General features: G+C 48.4%; 1 protein-coding gene and 1 long non-coding RNA gene across 2 annotated transcripts in view; one reads left to right on the top strand and one right to left on the bottom strand.

The window, feature by feature from the left end:
* The window catches only part of LOC146809649 (uncharacterized), a 763,091-nt gene that overhangs the window by 335,298 nt on the left and 407,582 nt on the right, over positions 1 to 20,211 (bottom strand). The window lies entirely within an intron of this gene.
* Positions 18,464 to 19,660, top strand: LOC146809652 (uncharacterized). The gene is made up of 4 exons (XR_014966474.1): positions 18,464 to 18,534; positions 18,805 to 18,907; positions 19,011 to 19,101; positions 19,353 to 19,660. It is a non-coding gene; the product is annotated as an uncharacterized LOC146809652 (long non-coding RNA).

Below are 20,211 nucleotides of genomic sequence, written 5' to 3'. Positions count from 1 at the left end.
GTCTCGAAAACCGCCTGATTCCAAGATGGCCGCCGTCACTGCACACACACGAGGCTCTCTCTCCTGGCTCATTCAGTCCTTTCCATGCTGGACTCACCGGCGGGCATCTTCAAGGGTGGCACTCGTCAGGCTCTGCTCAGTTACGACGGCGACAGCTATCAGGTGAGGTCGGGATGGGCTCCCGCCTTATTCTGCAGCTTACCGCTTTTCCTCCGCGCCGAGCATGCCAAAGCTCACGCATCGGGCGTGAGATTAACCGGCACCGACGGGCTTTCAGCTCGCATTTCACCGCACTCCACAGCGCTTGCTGGCAGGCTTTCGGAGACAGCGTCTCCAACGTTGAGGCACTCCTTTCCTCACTCTGGGGCACAAGGCAGGGTCGGGGTGGGCTCCCGACTTCTGTACTCACTGGGGCATCCGAATTACACGCATCCAGCGTGACTCGAGCTGCGAAGTAATCAATCACTTCAGGCAGGTCCACACTTGTTCCTGTGGCTGCTCCCGGCTCTTCACCAATCTCTGGGGCTCCTTGAATAGTGTGGGCTGTTGATCCCACCCTCATCGCCAGTTGTAGCATCGCGCTACAAAGAACCACAGACACTTCTGGTGGTTTATTAGGAGCTTTATTTCTTAACCTCTTATCTCTACCTTGTCCCTACTCCAACTGACCCTATCCTGTCCAGACTCCTCCTCTTCCTCCCACTACTCTGACTCCGCCCTCCCCAGCTACTAGTCTGCTAACTCCATTACACATGTGTCTTCGTCGTTCCTAAATGCTGCCTTCCGATTTGTTTTAGGCTTGTTAGTCTCTCCTTATGGTGGCCATGTTGTCATTTGTGTCCTTCCATGTCTGCTGGCCTCTTTATTTGAGAGTCCGTGCCATCTCGCTCCCCGCACCCTCCCCGACCGCACTCCATTGTTTGTGCGTTCTCGCCCACCCGCCCGCAGTTCCGTTTGCAATGCAGTAGGTCTCGCGTAAAAGCGAGTCCTACTGCATTGCAAATGCTTGTTTTAAAAAGGCGACCATTTCTTAGCAGCATCACAGCTGAATGTAAACACAAGTGTGTGTCAGGGGGGTAGGCTGTGCATGTTGGTTTTCACCAGAGGGCTTTGTGTGTGTCTGAACATTCCGGACGCTTGTCAGCATACCCGGGAAAGAAAGTTCTCTGGAGACAAGGTGAGGGGCGGGAAGGGGTGCGGAAAAAAACACTTTCTCAAAAGGAAAGTGGTCCGTACTCGGAGCTGCCGCCAAAACCACCTTGGGCCAGCCATTTAAAGAGAAGCAGCGCAATAATACACCAATTAGGAAAGTAAACACGGAAGTGATGTGACAGAGGCAGTGGAGAGGGAGCTAGGCCACGGCTGTGGCTACAGGCCTGCTCCTTTCAGGCACACCCCAAGCTATGTCCTGCAAGGCAGATGCAATGTTTACTAGTAACACTGTAGCAGTCAAAGTCCATGCAGTTATACATACACAACACACGTGCCATGTGACTACATTACTGCTTTCTACGCTGGTTTCATGTATTGTAAACAATGCCAGCCGCCCAACCTCGGCTGGATGTTGTGGAATCCAAGTTGCACAATGTGCCAGTCTTCACCAGGAGTTTTGGAGGTTCTCTGTTGTAGAGCACTTCCAAGGATGGGGCGGATACATACATAGGTACATCAGGGCAGGCGTCCAGCACAATGTTTATTGCTAGAGCTATTAATATTCAAACTAGGATCTGAAAGAAGGTGATGGTAACAAGTACACTAGGCCGAGGCTCAGGCGGCACCGACATTATGCGGCAGTACAGGGCTGACTGGAACAGCCAGCAAAAACAAATGGCAAATTATGGGCATAATCCGGCACATTCTGGGAAAGCATTATTTCACGATTTTTTCTTTTTATCATACACTTCTGGGAAAACATCTTACCTCAATTGTGCTAGTTGAACACGTGAATACATCAATCAATGCAGGGTCTTAGTGCGTGGCGGCCCCACAGGTACGTTTCTTTTAGTAATATTTGATCACTTTGAACTAGAACCCATGTTTTGGTCACATTCACAAATCATGCTGCAGATGGTGGATTATGTGTCAAGTGTGGTACATAAACTATCATGAAGAAAATGTGCAGAATCTCATCATCGCAGCGGCCCGAGACCAAGGCTCGCAATCTGCAACTTGCTTCAAATCTACTAAATTTCCTTGTACCACCAGCCACTCGGCTCGGGATTCTAAGATCTGGTCAAAGTTGAAATTAGAAATATGGAATATATCTCTCCTGTAATAGTAATTACTTAATATCAGTTCCAATTCTCCTCCTCAATTCATATGTGAAAACTTCAGCTCCCAATGGGTATACCAAAAAAAGTAGCCAAGCAAAAAGTGCAACAGATGCTGTCCATTCTCTCTGCACAGAAAACCAGTTCTAGCACACAACTGAGAAATCAAGGTATCTTCCTTTCCAAAATATCCCAAAGTGCATTACGGAATGCTCCAAGTTCCTTCTCTTTCACCAACCCTGGTTTCTATCTTGAACCACTCACGACTATTCAATAGTCAGAAAGATGGGTATCCCTTGTATGCCAGGACTCTCAGATCAATACCATGTTCGGAAAGAAATGGGGAACTGCTCTTCCATCAATTTACTATTTTATTTTATTTATTATTATTTTAATGTTTTATAGAGCGCGAACATGACCCGTGCGGGTATCAGAGCGCTTTACATGGTTACAGGGAAGAAAACAAGACAATAAGAAACAGCAGAAACAGAAGTCTCTAAAAGCGGAGAAATATACAATATAGAGGGGGGGATGTGGGAGCATGGGGGCAAGGGGACATAAATGAGAGGTTAAAGTACAGCTAGGGTTGGCGGAGACCGTGGCCCCCTCAGGTCCCAATGGTGTCCGGTAGTAGAGTTGCAGAAGACGCAATAGTCTTGGACTCAGGCAGCGAGTCATAGCGGCTGAGAAGGGGTCTTAGTACAGGAATTTACCCATGAGGAAGGTTTTGGCCTTTTTCTTGAAGCGAGCTAGAGAGGGGATTCTTCTGATATCGGGCGGGAAGGAATTCCAAATTCTTGGTGCTGCTCCGGAGAAAGCCCTATTGTAAGTTCTTTTTTTACGAAAGTGGGCGGGCCGGAGCAGGAGACTGTTAGTGGATCGAGAGTTCCTGTTTCCTCCCGATAGCACCAGTTTCTGTGACAGGTAAGCAGGGGAGTTTGCGTATAAGGCCTTGTGGGTAATGCATGCCAGTTTCAACTGTATTCTGGCCTCTAGAGGGAGCCAGTTTAGGGCTTTCAGATGTGGAGAGATGTGGTCGAATTTCCTGGTGCCGGTGAGAAGTCAGCCTTTTCCACATGCAAAAATAGACGCCTCACAAATGGCTCTGCATGAATTTAGTGGCAATTGAAATCTTGCTAGAAGGCTTTGGACATGTTCTGGTGCTTCTGCCTGGCCCCACTTCAAGACTACTGCCCAAGTTCATCGAGCTTGGTCAAAAGTCTTAGGGTAATTTACAACTTGAAATTATTATTCATTCTACAATTTAAAAAAATGATCAAACACATCTGTTGCGGTATCTTACTACTCACTCATCACCAACTTACTATGGTCTTAGGCTGGTTCTTGCATACACGGACTACTGTAATGAGAAGTATGAATGACAAAAACAGTGATCCAACTGAGAACACCTCAAAACATTGTTGCTAGATGCTGTGTTGACGTTCTCTTCCTATGCCGTGGCGTTATGCTCAGCAACTTTACTGACACTGAGGAGTTATGTATTATAGTTACAAAGCACTAATGCAGGGAAAGAAGGCTCGAAAGCTCTTGTTGAACACAATTTACCTTAGGAAATCTGACATTGTACGTTCTGCATGAAAATGGCTTCAATGGCTGCAAGGTAAGTAAAAGAGGCATATTTAGAACTCTAAGCCCGGCCAATAAGGACGTATATACGAATATTCCAGATATTTTTAAACTGGCTTCAGATCACTCAGCGGCTTTGAAATAGCCACGAGTATGTCCTCTTGAAATCACAAAAAACAAGCATTTGCAATACAATAGGTCTCGCATTTACGCAAGTTTAAGCTATTGTCTTTTATTTATCTTACAAAAATAAAAAATAATAGGCAAGGTCATTTCCAATGCAAATAGCTCAAACTTGCGTGAATGCAAGACCTATTGCATTTCAAATGCTTGTTTTGCTAGTTTCCTTGGTCAAGTGATAGCAGCAAGGCGGCCCCACACGTAAAATGCTGCAGAGAGATTGTCTGGCCCCGTTCGGTCGGTTCTAGCAAAGGCCGCCACCAAAGGGGGCCTAGAGGGCTGGCGCCATAACCGACGTCGAGCCCCCGGACAAAGCCGGTTTAGTTTTCACCCCCCCTGCTGTGGTCGCCAGCAAGGCGCCGGCCCCCCCGGCCAATGGGGGGCAAGGTGAGATACGAATCCCCCAATGGGGGAGAACCAGCACTGAGCGGCCAGCACCTGTGGGGGGATATAACCTCTGCTCCCCCAGGTAAGCTCCTTTCTTTGGGGAGCGGGGAGCAGCACCGGTGAAATTCTTTTACCAGCAGTCCTGAAGATGAGGCGGCGAAGCACTGTCAGCGAGCAGAACAAGAGAGGCGAATAGGTCCCGGGCTGCAACGGGTGCCGAGGACTGGACGACCGAGAGCCCACCCAACCGCTGGAAGGTCCGTAGCCCTGCGCCCGGGGCGGAACCAGCATGCGGCGGACGATCGGGTGCCCACCCGACTTCCATGGCCCGGAGATAGGCACGCCTGAGGAAGCACTGACCGGCGTCATCGCAGCAGTCAAGCCGGAGCCTACCCGGGACACCGAGGGAGCGCCAGGTCGAAGGCCATAGTGCAGCAGACGATCGGGAGCCCACCCCAACATCTGTGACCCAGGAATCGTCACCCCCCGTCGAAGGAGCGCTAGGTGGGGAAGCAACGCAATGGTTGATCGGGAGCCTACCCCGACCGCCGTGGTCTAGACACCGTGGGAGTGCCAAGTGGAGCACTGCAGTGCTGCGGACGATCGGGAGCCCACTCTGACCTCCGTGGACCCCCTGTCGACGAAGGAACACCGCAGCGAATGAACGGGAGCCCACCCTGACCTCCGGGCCCCCTTGACGTTGATGGAACACTGCAGTGGACGATCAGGAGCGGAGGCACTGTGGCCTAATCTTTAGGGTCTGAGGCTCAGGTTTGCACAGTTAAGCGTTAATACCCATGGCTTCTGGGCGGATAAATCTGCTACCTGGGCGAAGGTCTCCGGCATGTCCTCTCCCGGGCCGTGAACGGCTGACACGAGGCCCCCCGCACCCGCCTGAGGAAAAGAGCTCCACACCGGCAGGCGCTCCCGGTCTACTGAGACAGGAGCGCGCATCTACGAGGGAACAGAGCCGGCGCCTGAAGCAAGCCTGAAAGGGGCAGGCACACCGGCTTCAACAACTACAAAAAAAAAAGGAGGTTGTGGAGAAGTGTGGCTCAATGGTTAGAGCAGCAGACCCTGATGCAGAGGTCTGGCCCGGGACCAGGGTTCAATTCCTGCCTCGGCGGGTCTTGGGCTCATAATTCCTCAGACCTGATTTCTCGCCTCGGTGCCTATTCTAATCATGGGTCCCACGCTGCAACTCTGGGCAATAGCTTGCTTAATCTCCACAACGGCCCCCAACAGCGCTGGGATGCCTGGCTTCACCCAGGGGATGCCCAGGAGTGGACATTTCACAGGGAAAAAACCAGGAAGGGTTCCCTAGCGGTATGAGTACAGCGCCGGGAAACCCCGAAATGAGGTAGCTGTGCGCTATATAAGTACAAACACACACACACATGCGCAAAGCACAACAAAAGAGTCACTCTGGCCTAATGGTTAAGGTCTTAGACTCTTGCCTGAAGATTAGGTGTTCAATCCTTGGTCTTTCCATGTCACTGTGTGCTCAGCCTAAAGTATAGGCAATGGTATTCCCTTCAGTAAGGTCGGGAAATATTTTGGGCTGTGTCTTTGGGGCAACACAGGGTCTTGGTGCATAAATCTGCAGCAGCACCCCGCAACAAGGCATTTTGGTGCATACAGTAGCGACAGCATCCCGCTTTTCAACGTGTAAAGTAGGAGCCCAGTCGGTTGGCTATGACTTGGGACAGATGGCAAGGAAGGGGAACAAGAGGCAACAGGAGGATCTCAACGACCTGCTGCGCCAGATCCGGGCGGCATCAGAAATCCACGGGCATGACTGGCTGCAGCCCCATCTACAGGAGGATCCAGAGGAAGGAACTAGTCACCAGCAACGGAGCATGCCTAGGGCACCGGCAGCGAAACGGCAGAGGAGGGCTCCGGCCAAGCTGGCAGACACAGCAGCTCCCAGAAAGACCCCCCAGAGGAAGATCCAGCTACCTGTAGCCAGCACGGCGGCGGCAGTACCGAGCAGGGGGACGGCGGACACTACAACAAGCGGTGAGCATATTAATGCAATTGTGCAGGAATGCCTTAAGACTATGGCACCACTCATCATGGAGGGGTTAGCCAAGCAGGCTGGAGCACCAAGTGCGACGGCAAGGGAGAGGCAAGGAGACACGTTAGGGTTGGGAGAAGTAGAGGCCCAGTCGGAGGAAGAGGTATCGGGGTTATCCTGGCACCTGATAGACCCTGGCCACACACGCCAACAGCGCTTAGCGCACCAGAGCACACTGGGGGGCGGGGGCGAAACAGGTTCACCCACAGTGGCTTGGGGATGCACTCCCCTGGCACCCATCCTGTCCCCAACAACAGCAGCCGACGCATATTCACGCCCTTCGCCGGGCCCCGCATCCTTCACCACCAGGGCCACAGGGCTAGCTAGCCTCATACCATTGGCAGTCAAGGAGAGAATTTGGAGAAAATAATTCATTGACATCTTTTCATTACTAGAGATACAGTTAGAGGGGCTTTACCTGACCACATGTGATAGGAAGGATGATGATAAGAGGGAGCGGAGAAAAGAACGCAATGAGAGGAATTTTGATAATTGGCTGGACGCGTTTGCATTATAGTTGAGAAATTCCCGCGCTGCGCAGCCGACCTATGGTTATACGAGTCTAACATACACAATGCCCAGAGACAGTTCCTGGGCGAGGCATGGCTGGAATATGAGAAGGGGTTTAGGCTAAAGATGCAGACGCACCCAGAAATGGAGTGGAACGAGGAAGACGTGTCGGGATTCATTCACAAAATGATGGTGGCAAGGGAGGCCAAGGCATGGGAGGTAGACCCGAGCAGTCCTTTCGCGGGCATTCCCACAAGGGAAAGGGAATGTCATTTCATAAGCCCAAGCAATTCAGCTCATGGAAAACGCCTTACAGCACCGGAACACCAACCATCTGCTGGAAGTTCGAAACAAACGAGTGCACCTACGGGGCAGCATGCAAGTTCCAGCACACTTGCTCCTCGTGCGGGGGCGGTCACCCCTCAGCGGGGTGCAAGCGCAGGAAAGACCACAAGGGAGACAAGAAATAGAAGAAGAAGTAGCGATGGGGGCACAGGGGGCAGGGGGGTCACATCGGGTTTACAATCTTTCAAGCTAGCACGGTCCCCCGTTAACACGCACTTGTTGCACAAGCTAGCCAATGGCTACCATAACAAGACAGATGGTGAAACCCTAGTACACGGCTTTGAGGAAGGTTTCCCCATCCCGTTTACAGGCCACTTCCCATCAGGCAGGGCCACAAACTTAAAATCGGCATTGCTACACCCGGGGGTGGTAGCACAAAAAATAGAAAAGGAGAGGGTCCCAGGAAGGGTAGAGGGTCCTCTACCCGGGCACTTGACCAGGGAACTGGTGATCTCCCCTCTTGGGGTAGTCCCCATGAAAGAGCAGGGGCAATACCGGTTAATTCATCACCGCTCATTCCCCGAAGGAGCCTCGGTCCACGACGGGATTGACACGGAGGTCTGTTCAGTGACTTACGCTACGATAGACGATGCCGTTGACCTAGTCAGGGCAACCGGCCCAGGGACACTCATGGCAAAGCAGCCTTCCGCCTACTACCAGTCCACCCCTCCAGTTTTCACCTACTAGGGTTCCAATGGGAGGGCAAACTGTACTTTGAAAAAGCTATGCCCATGGGATGTTCTGTGTCATGTGCCTATTTTGAACTATTCAGTACCTTTATAGAATGGGCGCTGCACACCAGACATCCGTCAGGCGGGAAACTCCACTACTTGGATGATTTCCTGCTCACGGGCCACGCGGGGTCCAGCGAATGCAGTGACACTAGCGGCTTTTGTAGGGCTGGCGGGGGAGCTAGGGGTCCCGCTCTCCGCGGAAAAAATGGTAGGCCCGGCCACACGGATCACATTCCTAGGGATAGAACTGGACTCCGTCACCGGGACCTCCAGGCTCCCCCCAGAGAATGTTGAGGATTTCAGGGGGGGAGATCAGGGGCCTCCGGGGCGGGAGAAAGTAATGCTCAGGGACCTCCAGAGGCTCATAGGAAAACTGAACGTCGCTGCTAGGGTAATCCCGGCTGGCAGGGCATACTACAATAAGCTAGCGACCGGGTTAGACCTCGGGTCCACGCATTATACCAAGGCAGCGATGAAGGGGTGGAGATGCAACGAGGGCCCAAGACACGACTCCAGACGCCCGATAGACTACAATAAGCTGGGGGCCCTGATGGGGTTGCTGCGGGGCACAACCAGGGACACCTACTAATCCGGGCAGCTTTTACCACTGTCTTCTTCGGGGCGCTCCGCATTGGTGAATTAGTAGCACCCGTTAGGACAGGCCCCGCGGACGGCTGCTTACATGCAGCTGACGTCACACCAGGAACAGGGGAAGTTCAGCTCCTACTAAGATGCTCCAAGACGGACCAAACAGGTAGGGGGGCGGTGGTACGGTTGCGGTGCATTAAGGATAGGAGCTGCTGCACGGTGTGCTGTTTGCTCGCCTTTATGGCAGTACGTCCTGCCGGCGAGGGCCCGCCATTCAAGCACAGCAACGGTACACACCTTAGCAGATTCCAATTCACCGCTATCATGCGCCTCACGCTCAGCATAGCAGGGCTGCCCCCATCAGTTTTCGGGTCCCATTCCTTCAGAATTGGGGCCATCACAACAGCCGCACAGCACGGGATGTCTGAAGCCGGGATACAGGCTGTGGGGAGATGGCGCTCAAAAGCGTACAAATCGTACGTTAGGCCGCAGCTGTCATAGACGGCGGCAGAGCCACGGCGCCCCCCCGCCAGACAATTGGAATGACTTATTCTCATTTCCCCGGCAGGACGAAGACCGCGGCTGGTGTGGGTAGTGGGCCACTCCTTCATAACCCGGATGCAATCCTGGTGGCGCTAAAAGGGGTGCAAGTACGACGGGCGGCCAGCAGACACCTGCATAAGGTGGTTCGGTCAGCCGGGAATGAAATGGGAGCAGCTGCCGGCGAAGCTCGCAGAACTAAAAGCTGACACGGTATGGCACCCTGACATCTTGGGCATACACCTGGGAGGGAACGACTTGGCGAAGCGAGGGCGGCGTGATCTGCTCCATGACATACAGAGGGATCTGACGGAGGCGGGGAGGGCGTTTGGTAACCCCACCATCATCTGGTCAGAACTAATTAGCAGGAGTGACTGGCGGAGATCCCCCTCGCTGAGTGCAGTTGAGAACTCACGGAAGAAACTCAACCTGACCGTGAGCAAGTTCTGCAGGATCAACGGGTTTGAATCAGTGCGGCATGGGCTCATCCACACAGGTCGCCCTGAATTCTATGCGCCAGATGGAGTACATTTGTCTGATGTAGGCATGGAAGTATTTTAGAGGAACCCGTGGGGCGCTATGGCACCCGCGGGCTGCAGATAAAAACCGGCGGAGGGAGGAAGGGGGAGCCGCAGGAAGACGGGAGCCTCCCTGCCGGCGTGGCGAGAAATGCAGGGATAATGGTTGGTACCGAGGCACATCGAAGTGTGGTGCGCCCGAATAGGACCACTCAGCTTGGGATGCCTTACGGGTGGGTGAGTTGGCCTAAGGGCGGTGTGTAGGACCATTCACTCTGGGATGCCTTACGGCTGGGTGAGCTGACCTACCACAAAAGGGGGTGGCTAACAGAGACGGCGCTCGCTGCCCAGCCCCCGCGGATGGCAGGGCACAACAAAAATCGGCATGGTAGCGAGTTGTGGCCTAACTCCAGGGATGGAAGCTACACCCCCTGCGAGGGGAAATCCAACCGAACCAAGCAACAGTCCAGCAAGGACAAGAGACAATGTGAGCCTACAAGTAACCTGTACACAGAACTGTCAGTCTAATTTGCTGATTGTGCAATACATATATGATCTATGCAAACGCAATGTATGACGTGATGACAGCTCACTAATAACAAATTACCAATATGTATATCCATGTATTCCTAATAAAAACTGCGGCCAACAAAGGTCCACCACAGAAGAAAGTGTAAGTTGGCTTATTCACGACAAGGAGTACAGAGATTGTAAACAGGGAGTGGGCAGAGTGCGGTGGTTATTCGCCTGCCGATTGTGGCACAGAAGCCCACCTTTTACTGTACTTAAGAAGTCTGACAGAAGGACTGAAGCACACAAGCAATGACTGGGGGACTTTTATGTATCAATTCCAGCTGAAGACATGGCTGAGAAATAAACAGAGGCAAACTCGTGCGTTATCTGATGTGATGAGCACAGCAATAATGGAAATACAACAAGTACAGCGTGGTAAATAGGTTCATTTTCAGAAAAGATGGGGCAAATTACATCCTGTACAACACATCTTTTACGAGTCAGCTGAATCTTGCGCAGCAGGCATAACAATAATTGTAGGCATCACACTAAAAGCAATGTGTACTGACACAATTGAGAGGGTATTTTTTACTCGGGTATCTTGAGCATTAGAAGCTCCACAGCACACACAAACAGTTACTATTGCATAAAAGCATTACCGCATCAAGAGCAAAATAATCGTTGATGCACTCAAGAAAATCTGTTGAGAACTCACCTGGATGTATTATATTTGAATGTTGCTAAATTTTGCAATACGAGTCATTTGAGAGGAAGGTTAAAGTTAAAACTAAGGATATACGCTGAAGAATGTGCAGTTTACAAATGAGAGGCGAAAAAAAGTATATTCCTGATGTTACTGTTCTTTTTCAGAGTTTAGAGGGGCATCTAGTAAACACCTGAGATACTGCACTATGTTATTTTCTAAAGGACCTATAACATTGTGTTGAGGTACTGTACACCTGTACATCCAGCATCAGGAAGAAGCAAACAAAGCAATCCCTGGAGAAGAAATATTTGGAGGGTTGTAGTGTCTTCAACATTAAAAAGAATTAAGCTTTCTCTCCTGAGGCGGAAGCCGGGAGCGCGACCTGTACTTTATTTTAAAATTGAGAGTCACCTATTTTGTTGTGTTTTTATAACTCACCTCACTCTTCTCCTGGCACCATTTAGGACCAAAGCCTGATCCTAAACTGACCGCGCAGCGGATATAGCGCTGCCGCGGACTCGAGAAAAACACACACTTCTTGCCGCTATTACCGGCGACCCGCGAGGCCACGCCCACTTTGAGGCCACGCCCCCCGCCCAGAACTTATAAAGACGCTGATTACTAGCACCGAGTTCAGATCCACTTTCTCTCCTGAGGCGGAAGCCGGGAGCGCGACCTGTACTTTATTTTAAAATTGAGAGTCACCTATTTTGTTGTGTTTTTATAACTCACCTCACTCTTCTCCTGGCACCATTTAGGACCAAAGCCTGATCCTAAACTGACCGCTCAGCGGATTTAGTACTGCCGCGGACTCGAGAAAAACACACACTTCTTGCCGCCATTACCGGCGACCCGCGAGGCCACGCCCACTTCGAGGCCACGCCTCCTGGTTCCCCTATAAATCATGTGTATATCCCGGACGCGCAGCGGACGAGCGCAGCGGGCGCGCCATCAGCGCGCCAAAGGCGCGCCTAAGGCAAGCCCGTCTACGCCCGTCATCCCCAAGCCATCGCCTCTCGCCTGTCCCCCTGGCCAAGCTTCACGGGAACTCCATCAATATGATAGAGAACTCCTTATCGCCCTGAACCCTGGACAGAGCTGTGAGAAGCTATCAGGCTACCTCGGACAGACATGTCTTCAATGTAAGTCCTGCCATTTTGCTACACCCAGCCCCTGTTATTCTGGACAGACTAGGCTCGCCTAAACTTACCCCTCTTATCGTCCTCCAACTCAATGTTAGGTCCCTCGTAAAACATAATTTAGAGGTAAATACTCTCCTACTTGATGAGAACCCTGACATTCTCTTTCTATGTGAAACCTGGTTACGCGATGACATGACTAGTCTACCTAACCTCACGTTACCAGAGAGTTACCTAATGAAAACCTTAAATAGAGACGCGAGAGGTGGTGGTATCGCAGTCATCTATAAAAAGCAATTTATTTGCTCTTTCATCAAGGAAGAGATCTCGGGCTGCGAATGTGCTCGATTTAAGATCATTACGGGCCCTCACTTTGCCCTGTCTGGCCTCTACATCTATCGTCCGCCCAGACCTGCTTCTAAATTCATCGAAGCTCTCCTTGAGGTGGCAAACTCCTTAGTGGTGAGGTCGGCCAATTTCACTATATTAGGAGACCTCAATCTTCAATTCGGTCTGTCTCAAGACCCTATCATCAAAAACCTCCTGGCCGACTTTGCCGCCTTACAACTCAACCCTCTAATCCAGGCCGCCACACACTCAGCCGGGCACATACTAGACCCTGTTTTTACTAACATCCCGGAGGTTAGGACAGAAGTGCCCAAACCTATGGGATGGACAGACCATTACCTTATTAAAATTACTATGCTAGTTAGAGAAACGTTTAATAAGATTGAGCCAACTCGACGTCTAAAGAGACCTTGGCATAAACTTTCAACCAGTGACCTGCACTCCACTCTAGGAGCATTCCATCATGAGGCAAACTTGGATATCAATATGACTTATGATGCCTTCCTTGACTGGATTACTAGAGGACTAGATGCTCTCATCCCAGCCAAATGGCCTAAAGGGCGTAGCTCTCCCTCCAATCCATGGTATAACGATACCCTGAAATCCATGTGAAAAGATTGCAAAAAAGCCGAGCGAATCTGGAGAAGGGAATACAATGATAGGGATAAAGCTTTCTACCTATTCAAACAAAAACTCTACCATAAAGCTATTTGCTCCGCACGCGCCTCCTTCTATGCAGAAGAAATTAACTCTAGCTCGAATCCTGCTAAAGGTTTTTTTAAACTGGTACAAGAATTGCAGAGTAGCAGATCCCCTTTCTCCAGTATCACCTCTGCGCAGCACTGTGAGGACCTTGCCACGTTCTTTGTAGAGAAGGTACAAAGAATATACAGATCATTTCCACAGCACTCCTCCAACCCGCCTAACTCCACTAACTCCATTACTAATGGCACCACCATGATGTTCATACCAGAAATCTCGTATGAGGACCTAACTAAACTCTGCAGGAAAGTTAAGTCTGGTTCTCCAGCAGACCCGATGAGGCCGACCCAATTTATAGAATCGCTAGAATTTTTTTCTGCCTTCCCTGGCCTCTATACTGAATCTTTCCTTTTCTTCGGCTAATGTCCCGACTGTTTGGAAACAAGCTTGGGTCTCCCCTATTATCAAGAAGCCTACTCTAGACCCTTCCAAACTGGAAAACTTCAGACCTATCTCGCTACTCCCATAGCTATCTAAACTTGCAGAGGCTCATGTTAACAATGTCCTGTCCCTACATATGGATCAAAACAATATCTTGGATCCATCTCAAAATGGTTTCAGGCCGGGCCACAGCACTGAGTCTGCCCTCCTGGCCACGACTGAACATCTCCGGACGATCCTCGATGCCGGTCAGAGTGCTGCGCTGATTCTGTTAGACCTCAGCGCAGCCTTTGACACGGTATCCCATAACATTCTGTTAAATCGTCTGGCGACAGTAGGGATTTCCGGCCTTGCCCTGGAATGGTTCCGCTCCTTCTTGAAGGACAGATCCTTCCGGGTTTCAGCTCCCCCGTTTCTTTCAAAGCCCCATTCCATCGGACAGGGAGTCCCGCAGGGCTCTGCACTAAACCCATCCCTCTTTAATCTTTATGTGTAGCCACTTGCGGTAGTGGCTAAGGAGTGGGACCTAACGCTGGTGTCATACGCAGATGACACGCAGCTGGCCATCACTCTCACTGAAGGCCCTTCTACTTCGGCCTCAAGATTTAGGAATGGCCTTGCTGCAGTAGCCCAGTGGATGACGGAAAACTGCCTGCAGCTCAATGCAGGCAAGACGGAGGTGCTGCTCCTCGGAAGGAATACCAGCTACTGGAACGAGCACTGGCGGCCCTCGTCATTGGGCACTGTTCCACCACCTAAAGCCTTGGTCAAGAACCTAGGCGTCTGGATGGACTCCTTGCTCAGCTTTCAAACCCACACAAAAAAAAGTGGCAGCTACTTGTGTGGGCCTGCTGAGAAGTCTCAGACCGATACTTGGCTTTTTTGACTCTAAGGTTCGCCAACTCATTGTCCAAACCACAATTCTCTCCCGTTTGGATTACGCCAATGTTCTACTTCTGGGTGCCAACAAAGGGGAGATAGCGAGATTGCAACGCGTGCAGAACTCTGCGGCAAGAGCCTTGGTTGGTCTTCCCCGCAGATGCTCGGTCAGAGCTACTATCCGAAAGTTACACTGGTTACCCATTGATTCCCGAACACAGTTCAAAACCCTCATCATGACTTTCAAAGTCATTAAATCCGGTTGCCCAGAACTTCTGAGTCCACTCCTTACACCGTATGTACCTCAGCGCAACTTGCGCTCATTAGGCCAACACCTATTGACTGTGCCCCGCACAAAGCTCTGCCGCACTGGTGGTCGCTCCTTTAGGGTTTTAGGAGCCAAGCTCTAGAACACTCTGCCACTGAACATCAGTTCTTTGGAAAACCTGTCTACCTTACGGAAGGCCATCAAGACCCACCTGTTCCCCCTCCCCTTAGGACTCTTGTCTGTCCCACTCCTTTCTTCCTCAGTATAGTGTCTGTGGTTCCTTAGCGCCGGGACGCCTCTTAGCTGGGGCAGCTGTTGCGCTCTACCAAAACGATAACATAACATAACATAACATGAGTGGGACACAGAGGTATGCCCGAAACGAGATGCATTCCCATGGGATTACCACATATTCTGGGAACGGAGATGCACCTAGAAAAACCAGTGTGTTTCTGCATATATTTTCCTTCAGCTGAAACACAAGTAAAGTGTGAATGGACATGACCCCACTATCAGGGAAAGCATGCAGAATTGGAACCAGTAATTCTGGGCACTCATTTTTCCCTGATTCCAGGGTGAAAACGTCTAATGCCCAGTAATTGGGGAGGATTAATACCAGGACTGGTATTATGCAGAGAGACCGATTTATTGAGGTTTTACATTGCACTTGCGCCACACAAGAAGGTGGCAGGGCAACGCAAAACCTAAGTGAGATTTATCAAGCCACGCAAGACCACCTTGCATGACCCTGCATGGCTTGATAAATCTGTAGTATTAATTTATTTATTATTTAAAAGTTTTATATAGTGCTAGCTAGACACGGGGGTATCAGAGCGCTTTACATACACAAAAGATAAAATGTTGCATTACATAGCAGGACATAAGGATGCATAAAGATATAAGCAAAACATTATAATTAGGCATACAGTGAAGGGGAGGGAGGAAGCTCAGAAGGTTGAAACAGTCAAATAACCACCTATCCTTGATGGATAAGCGAGCAGGGAGTCAGCTAGGTTATTGAAGTCTAGGTTAGTTGACTTGGACGGTAAAGTATTTCTTGAGGAGAAGGAGTTTCAGGTCCCTTTTGAAGCAGGGGAAGGAGGGGTTTCATCTGAGGTCTATAGGGAGTGTGTTCCACATACTGTGTACGTTACCAGAAAAGGATCAGGACTGAGTGGTTTTGCTTTTCAATTTGGGAGGGATGAGAAGAAGTGAGTTGGAGCTTCTCAGAGTTCTGTACCTTCCAGGTTTTATCAGTTTGCTGTTTTGGTAGTTGAGGGAATGTGGGGGAAGGGCTTTGTGTGTGATGCAGGCCAATTTGTAGATACATCTACCTTCAATGGGAAGCCAGTGGAGGGAGTGGAGGGTTCGTGTGATGTGTTCAAAAGTTTTTACACCAGTTGTGAGCTGCCATGTTAAGGATTGACCTTAGTGGGACTAGGTGAGCTTTTGAGCTTTTGGCATCCCTGTTAGGATTTAGACAGGACTAGGAATTGTACAAGTGTCTTGAAATGATCCTGGGGAATGAAAGGTTTAATTTTCTTCAGGTGTTTTAGTGGATAAGTTCTTGTCCAGGGTAATGCCTAGTGACATTACCGAGTCAGATAGAATGAGTGCGCAGTTTAGGGCATCTAGGTTCTTGAGCCAGTCTTGGATTGGTAGGTGGTTACTTTTTGGAGAGAACAGTATTAATTCCGTTTTGTCCGGGTTCACCTTTAAGTGGTTTGCGTTAAACCAAGATTGGATCTTGGTTAGTGTGACATTGAGGTGTCAGAGTGATTTGATTTTGTAGTAGAGATGTGTGTTGTCTGCATATAGGTGATATTCAACTCCTGCTTGTTTCAGAATGATTGTAAGGGGTTCCATGAAGAAATTGAAGAGGGATGGGGAGAGGATCGATCATTGAGGGACCCCAAGTTTGACTCGTGTTGGCATAGAGAGACAGGAGTTGATTTTAATTTGTTGTGAACGGTGCTGAAGGTATGAAGTGAACCATTTTAGTACAATGCCATTAATGTCAGAACGGCCCTTCAAAGTCTCAAGTAAATCTGGATGATTTATTGTCTCGAAAGCTGCTGATAGGTCAATAAGGATGAAAAGACAAGCTTCACCTTTATCTAAGGCTCTGTGGATATCGTCTGAAATATTGAGCATGGCTGTTTCGGTGCTACAACCTTTCCTGAATCCTGATTGAAAGGTGTCGAGGAGGTTGAAATCATCAATATGTTTAAGTTGTTGGAGAACGCACTTCTCCAAGGTTTTGGCTAGGAACGGGAGATTGGAGATTGGTCTGAGGTTGTTGAGATCATTAGGGTCGGCGCCTGTTTTTTTGAGTATGGCTGTGATTTGTCCTAATTGAAGGAAGTCTGGGACACAGCCTGAGGTGAGAGAGGAGTTGATGATTTTAGTCCAGAAAGGGGCAAAGATGTGGTTGAGTTTTTGTCCTGCTGTGGATGGGAGAGGGTCCATAGTGTGGGAGGTAGGCTATAAGCTCCTTTTCTGACACAAGTTCGAAGTCCGACCAATTCGCATCATTTTTCAGTTGACAGCGGACCTGTTTGTCCTTGGTATGATTAAGTTCTGCTTGGTCAAGGGTGAGTATAGGGGGACAGTTTAAGATTGAAGGTGATGCTGCCTTGCATTACTCTCCCCCAAGGAGGCGTTCCATGGGTGAGGCATGGGTGAACACACACATCCATTAGTGGATTTTGGAGCATTTACCATTAGTGGTAGACCTGGGAATGCGTCACAACACAGGCACCCTTGCACCATGACACAAGAGTACTTGAATTGGCGGCAGGCAGCCAAAAGTGCACCTGCACTGGGAATCGACATGAATCCACCATATAGGGGTCGATTCTGATCCTGTATTTTTATTTTCCGACGACTCGAATCTGTAATTATTTCCGTACGAATCGTACAAGTCCCGCCCGACCCGTGAAGTACGATTCGGACGGGAAAAATACATACGGATCGGCCCGATCCGTACAAATCGGATCGGGAAAAGTTGTACGAGACGGACCCGGACACTTTTCCATACGAATCCTAAAAATACAGTCCGACCGTACAGGTACGATCCGGACCGGCTTTCAGATTTACGATTCGTACAGGGGTACGAGTAGTAAAGGGGTACAGGTACGAGTAGTACAGGGGTACGAGTAGTACAGGGGTACGAGTCGTACAGGGGTATGAGTAGTACAGGGGTAAGAGTAGTACAGGGGTACGGGTACGAGTCGTACAGGGGTATGAGTAGTACAGGGGTACTAGTAGTACAGGGGTATGGGTACGAGTCGTACAGGCCCCCCATGCATATGTACGCACCTTACAACAATATCGCATATGTATGCACCGTACATACGCAATGTTGGGGTACGCACCGTACATACACAACCATAGGGGTGTATGCCTGTACGACTCATACCCCTGTACTACTCGTACCCGTACCCCCGTACTACTCGTACCCCATAAATTTAAATTGAGACTTGACCTGCGCCGTCGGGCGTTAAAAAGACTACAAGTACGAGTAATATTAAGTTTAGTATACGGCTATAATTCTGAATTTTTAAATAAATAGGACTAGGTTATTCATCGAGTGTCCTTGCTAATGGACCATGGATAATATATACAGATGTAAGCTCAATTCGTTGGCAAAATACTGGACATGAATTGAAATATATGTTTTCATGTTGCTAATTAGGAGGACTGAACAGATTCCTAGAAGAAGAAAGGATATCGCCGGTACAAACTATAAACTGAAAAAGAGCTATCATGGATACAAAATAACAAGATATAATGGATTAAGGTATGTGCGTTCTAAACCGTAAAGGTAAATTAAGATGGTCATTGTTAGGAATTTACATTAAGTGAAAATAGGCTTAACTAACAAGCAGCAAAAATATAAAAATCCAATACCTTGTACCGTTTTAATGAAAACAACCTACCAGATCTGATATAGCCAAATAGGGAAATCAGTGGATACATTATATGTCTTTTTAGCAAAGGCACATCTCTAAATAGATTTAGAATAAGTTGTGATAGTATAATACATACGTGTATATATTTAAACCTTTAGATCCAACTCCTCCTCTGAAGACAGGATAGAAGCTGTAACTCTTGGCTATATACATTCTTTTATTGGATGCAACATTGATGTCCGGATTATCACCAGATAACAAGTGAGTGACCCATGATAGAACGAAAGTTATGCCACAAGAATCGCAAAATTAATCTGCATTGTAATTGTGATACATACATGTATCTCTATTGTTTTTAAATCAGTTTTGGCATACATCATTGCTATGCGGAAGAACATAATTTGAACTTCACCCACTATCCGAAGTTAAGAGCGTGAATATCAAAATATAAGAGGGTTAGTATGATATCGTTTTCAACAGATTAACCGAGAATATCAGGACAGACATAATGGTAAATCTTTGACTCTATTATAAGAGTGTGGATCACAGTTGAGTTTTGAGACTATGGATTAGATTTGTTAATTTGTCAAATATTAATACCTTTTCGGTTTTGTAAATGAATAATGATTGCTACACTGACTCCCAATTTTTTTAGATTGGTTTTAATAAGTATATGTTTCTTTTGCTATTATTTTTTTATATGTAGTGTAAAATCAGAGCGGGTTCCTGACGAAGGCCTAGCCGAAACGCGTTGGTGTCAATCGACCGCCTATGTGTACATCTATCGCTCACAAAACAAAGTGTCAATCGACCACTTATATGTTCATTATTTGTTCATAGAGTATAGAATCAGGAATCGATACTTTTGTACTGTTTTTTGTAATTTGTTATTGTCTTTTAAATGATTAGTTAAGTAAAACCATAGCAAAAGAAGTGAGAAGTAATTCATATATAGCATATTGCAATTGATTTATATGCATATGAGCAACATGATAATATATCGATATATTGTTATCTATGATTACATGTTATTAGAGAGGAAAAAATTCACAAGAAAACAAAAAAAGATCGAAATGAAATCTAAAAAAATATTTTATATTCTATATTAATTAAAGAGATATATCATAAACACATCAATCTGTTTGTTTCACTATATGTATACACACGGTTGTCAGGCATGTATGTTGAATGCTTATGAAATTTGAGGTATTTTTGTTTAATTGGGAGTCGATCTGCAACTATTGTGCATCTTACACTGTGCCCGGTGTTCACTCTTTACCATATTTGTTATTAGACTTATTCATTTAGTTGAACATTAGCTCTTGATATCTCCCCAGCAAATCTTTCAGCCCTTTCTATGGACTTCAATAGTACTTTTAGGTAGGTCATCGGTTATCCTAAAACCACCATTTTCATGAGACTACCTTAACTACATGTGTCGTTGTGAGAAAGTCACCATTTTTGCGCTGATCACCCCCATTTTTTTACTTATACTTGTAGAAATAGACTCTGATTGCACCCTGGGCTCTGCTAACCATGCCCAGGGCCAGTGCTCAATGTAAAAG

Source organism: Triturus cristatus, chromosome 7 (genome assembly GCF_964204655.1).
Source record: "Triturus cristatus chromosome 7, aTriCri1.1, whole genome shotgun sequence".
Classification (NCBI taxonomy): Eukaryota; Metazoa; Chordata; class Amphibia; order Caudata; family Salamandridae; genus Triturus; species Triturus cristatus.
This window is presented reverse-complemented; position numbering and strand designations above follow the sequence as displayed.